This window comes from Phodopus roborovskii, unplaced genomic scaffold (genome assembly GCF_943737965.1).
Source record: "Phodopus roborovskii unplaced genomic scaffold, PHOROB, whole genome shotgun sequence".
NCBI lineage: Eukaryota > Metazoa > Chordata > Mammalia > Rodentia > Cricetidae > Phodopus > Phodopus roborovskii.
Window position 1 is genome coordinate 151409 of NW_026126008.1, and position 4329 is coordinate 155737.

General features: G+C 40.8%; 1 non-coding gene across 1 annotated transcript; it reads right to left on the reverse strand.

The window, feature by feature from the left end:
- Positions 1 to 590: 590 nt before the first annotated feature.
- On the reverse strand, positions 591 to 711 carry LOC127218271 (small nucleolar RNA SNORA26). Its single transcript, XR_007834176.1, has one exon. It is a non-coding gene; the product is annotated as a small nucleolar RNA SNORA26 (small nucleolar RNA).
- Positions 712 to 4329: the final 3618 nt, after the last annotated feature.

Here is a 4329-nt window from a genome sequence, read left to right on the forward strand (position 1 = left end):
AGAATAAATCTCCATGTATTTATTAAGGAGATAGGTGAGGGACACCATCCCTACCAAAGATTTTTAAAATCCAGTAAAAAAGAAAAGTATCAATGATCTGGGTTGGGTTCTTTTCCCTGAGTTCAGGTTCATGATTTATCCCCATGCACTGGGTTTGAAATAACATTTCTTGCAGAGGAAAAACACTGATCCGCAGCTTGTCCTCTGAGGAAAGGAGAGTGAGAAGAAACAACTGACAGAGCTTCAGAGTTGGGATTTAAACCCTTCCTTCCTGTCTCTTGAGTTAAATTAATGCAGTATGAGCCCCAAAAGAAAATGGCTCTTTCAAAAACAACCATAGAAATGATGGGCTTGACTCGTTCCAGGCATCAACACACACGATCTAGAAACTCCACAGCTGTCTTCTCCTTGGGGTCTGACAAAATGAACAACAAATCCTTAGATAATTACTATCTATAAAACCTGTTTTATGCTAGTACATGACAAGGACCTTTTACAAGCTGCTATCTACAGCTTATTAACTTCTACCAAAAAATATATGCAATAGTATATTATTTTTTTATTCCCTGTATCTTTATTTTCCTTTTTACATCTGTGACTCCAGAAAGGATCCAAAGTGTAGGTGCACAGCCTCTGCTCTGGGTTTCATGGAGAGTTCCTTTAACCTTGTGTTTTAGATCCTTAAGGTACAGGACTGACTTACAAGGGCTCAGAAAAGGGTTAAAAATATTTTATCCTGTTCCTGTCTCTCTCTTTCTCACCTGAGCCACATACACAAAAGTGTGATATAATGTTGCAAAGCAATGATAACAATGATTTGCCTCTAGGATCACAAGAAAAGATATTCAGGCATGGCAAATATTTCCATTATCTCACTCCAAAGACTATGAATGTATAACCAAGCCCTCCACATACCATCTAAAATATTCTTCCACACCTCACAGAGTAATGCCTGCAGTTAATTGCATATATTACATCTTCCTGAATCCATCTTCCCTCAGTGGGTTATTCTAGTCTTAATCACCAGGCCCCAATACTAACTGATCATAAACAAGTAGATTGACTCCTCTGATAGCAGATAAAAAGGCTAAGACTAAAACTGTTACTAGAAACAAAGATGTGATGGAAAAGGCTAGCTCAGTCTTTAAGATGTAGGATTTTATGCAAGGATAAAACAAACCGTACATCAACAGTAGTTAGTTATTTTTAGATCTCACTTTCAGTGAGTCAGCATGAAAAGAGAACGAGGTAAAATCACTACAAATAAGTTAGACTATCATACTAGCAAAATACTATGCAATAATAGCAGAATATACATTCACTCTCAAATGTACATGGAAGATTCTTCAGAAAAAATCCAGGCACTAAGCTAAAACACACCTCAATATTTTCTTTGTTTGTTTTTTGTTTTGATTATTTAAATAATCAAATCACAGGGCCAAGCCCAGAGAAATGGCTCAGCAGCTGAAAACATTTGCTGCTCTTGCAGAGGAGCAGACTTCAGTTCCCAGAATCCATGTCAAGAAATCCCTAAGTGCCTGCCCATGACTCCAGCTCTGTGAGATTTGATGCCCTCTTGCTGCTTCCTTGGGCAGCTGAAGCTACAAGCACATACACACGCATACAAATAGTTAAAAATAGTAAAAATTCAATTAAAAACTTCCCTTGTCGAGAAGCATATTCTCTGATTACAACGGGTTAAAATTAGTTATCAAAAAAAAAAAAAAAAAAAAAAAAAACAGGAAGGGCTGGAGAGAGAGCTCAGCAGTTAAGAGCATTTGTTATTCTTGTAGATAAATGACCCATGTTTGGTTCCCAGGATCCACTTGGTGGCTCACCACTATCTATGACTCCATTTCAAGGGAAATATGTCACCTGTTAAGGCATCTTTAAGCACAGCAAACATGTGACACATGGACATACATGCAAGAGCAAAACATCCATGAACACAAAATGTTTTTTTATTAATAAAATGCAACACAATACTTACGCAAAACAACTAATTCAGTGTGTAACAGGAAAATTTATAGTCATAAAAGACTTTGTAAAAAAAAATATGTGGGCGCAAGGGGTGGAGAGATCTCACAATGGTTAAAAACATTAGCTAGTTGTCAAGAGGTTCTGAGTTCAGTCCCTAGCATCCACATGGTAGCTCACAACCATCTGCAATGAGGTGCCCTTTTCTGGCCTGCAGGGATATAAGGAGAAAGAACACACTATATATAATAAATACATCTAAATAAAAATTTTAATATTATTGGGCCTGGAAGATAGCTCAGCAGGTAAAAACTTTGCCACCAATCCTTAGGGCCTGTGTTTGACCCCCATCACCAATGTGGTAGAAGGATAAAACCGACTCTTGGGGCTTTGCATTTACATACACACACCCACACACACAAACACACACACACACATACACACACCATATGTACACAGAAAGGAATGTAATGTTCAGTTAAAAAAAAAAGACAATGTCATAATCCACAGTAAAAGAAATGAAAGAAAGGAAGATCTCAACAGATAGTAATAAAATATGTAAGAAAATCAACCTTCCAATCATCAGGAGACTGCAAACTAGGACTACTTTTCTCAATCTGACAAACAGCACCAATAGAAGACTCACAGCTAACACCATCCTGAAGGGGTGAGAACTGTTCCCTTACAAAATGCAGCACACATCCACACAGCACACTGAACCACAGAAAATCCAGCCAAGTCTGCAAAATCCCTCCATGTTCCTCACCCACAACCTTATCAAAAATAAGTGTTGGTAACTGCTAGGTGCCTGTGTATTTTATGTGAAAAGCCAGAGGCTGCTGTGGTAATGTCTTCCTTTTCTACCTCAATTTTTCTAAGGCAGAGTCTCTCACTCAATCTAGAGCTCACACATTCTCTGATAAACTGATTACCAGTGAACCTGGGATTCCTCTATTCACACCTCCACCCAGCATTTACATTGCCTTAAGGGCTCCAACTCCAGATCATGGCAAGCACTTTCTTTTCCGAACTGAGCCATCTCCCTAGGCCCTAATTGTGGATTCTGAGGGAGATGTGTGTGATCTGAAATCATCTCTCATCTACAATATGCTTCTCTTCCCATAAGCCCCATCTCAGTAACTTAACTGACTCAGCCAGGAACTTGGGATTATTCTAGATTCTCCACACATCCCACCCATCTCTACAGCTAATCAAGGAAGTCACACTCATTTTAGCTCTTATTTCTTCTTGCTCCATTTAGGACCAACTTCTCTATCCTTACCCCTAACAATTCTCCTTCCTGTGTTTTTTTTCCCTGACATTTGATTCTCATACTATCAGGAATATCTATACATTTTTTTTCTATGGGTCTCACCACTGATGAGCCTGTGCTGGATCTCACACCCCACAGCAATCCTTGAGACACACTGGTCTACAGTAAGCATCCTTTCACATCAGGCCCTTGGTTTTCACACCTCATCTACTAAAACTTATTTGCTCAGTCTAAAGACTTTCCCAGCAACCCCAGGAAAAATAATCACTCCCTTCCCTTGTTTTGCATGTGTACTTCTATAGGCAATGGACTTCAACTGTGGATTAATTTTGTGTATTTTCTCCCCAAACAGCCAACATGATGAAAATGACCAAATTCCTTATTTCATTTAGAACCTCCATAGAGCATTTTTATTCATGGGCAAATGAACCATGAGCATGGCACTAGTTACTTTAAATTCATAGAACATGATGATAATTAGAACTGGCAGCAGCTCATAAATCCTCCATGGGCACTCCACGGTGGCAGTATGAGTCACCGCCATCCCTGTGCCCACGATGGGGGGCCTTGCAGCTGGACAAATGGACAGCAGCAGAGCAGAGCACAGTCAGGGGGGCACTGGGAAAGGGAAGGGTTCTGGGGCCGGCTGGTACCACTGCCCTCTCCACCTCCTTATCTCAGTTGATGCGTCAAAACTGGCACTATGACCTCCAGCACCAGAGTCCTGGAGAGCTGGAGCAAGAGAAGCTGAAGCACCCAGTGTGGGGCTGCAGACGTACACTCCGAGGCCTGGGGCACAGCCCCGGAGTGAAAGCTCAGCCCCCTATCCCCAGCTACCATCGCACTCTCTCCTATAAAGTCAAAAAAACAAAACAAAACAAAACAAAAAAAAAATAAAAACAACACTCTCCTATGGAACACTAAAAGCTGAAGCACCAAGTTTGGGGCTACAGCCCTACACTCCGAGGGCTGGGTCACAGCACCCAAGTTACAGCTACTATCACACTCTGTCCTATCCTCTCCAGTCCAAAAGCCACACTGTAGTAGCTAGGGGGAAACTCTCCTACGCAAAGACATCA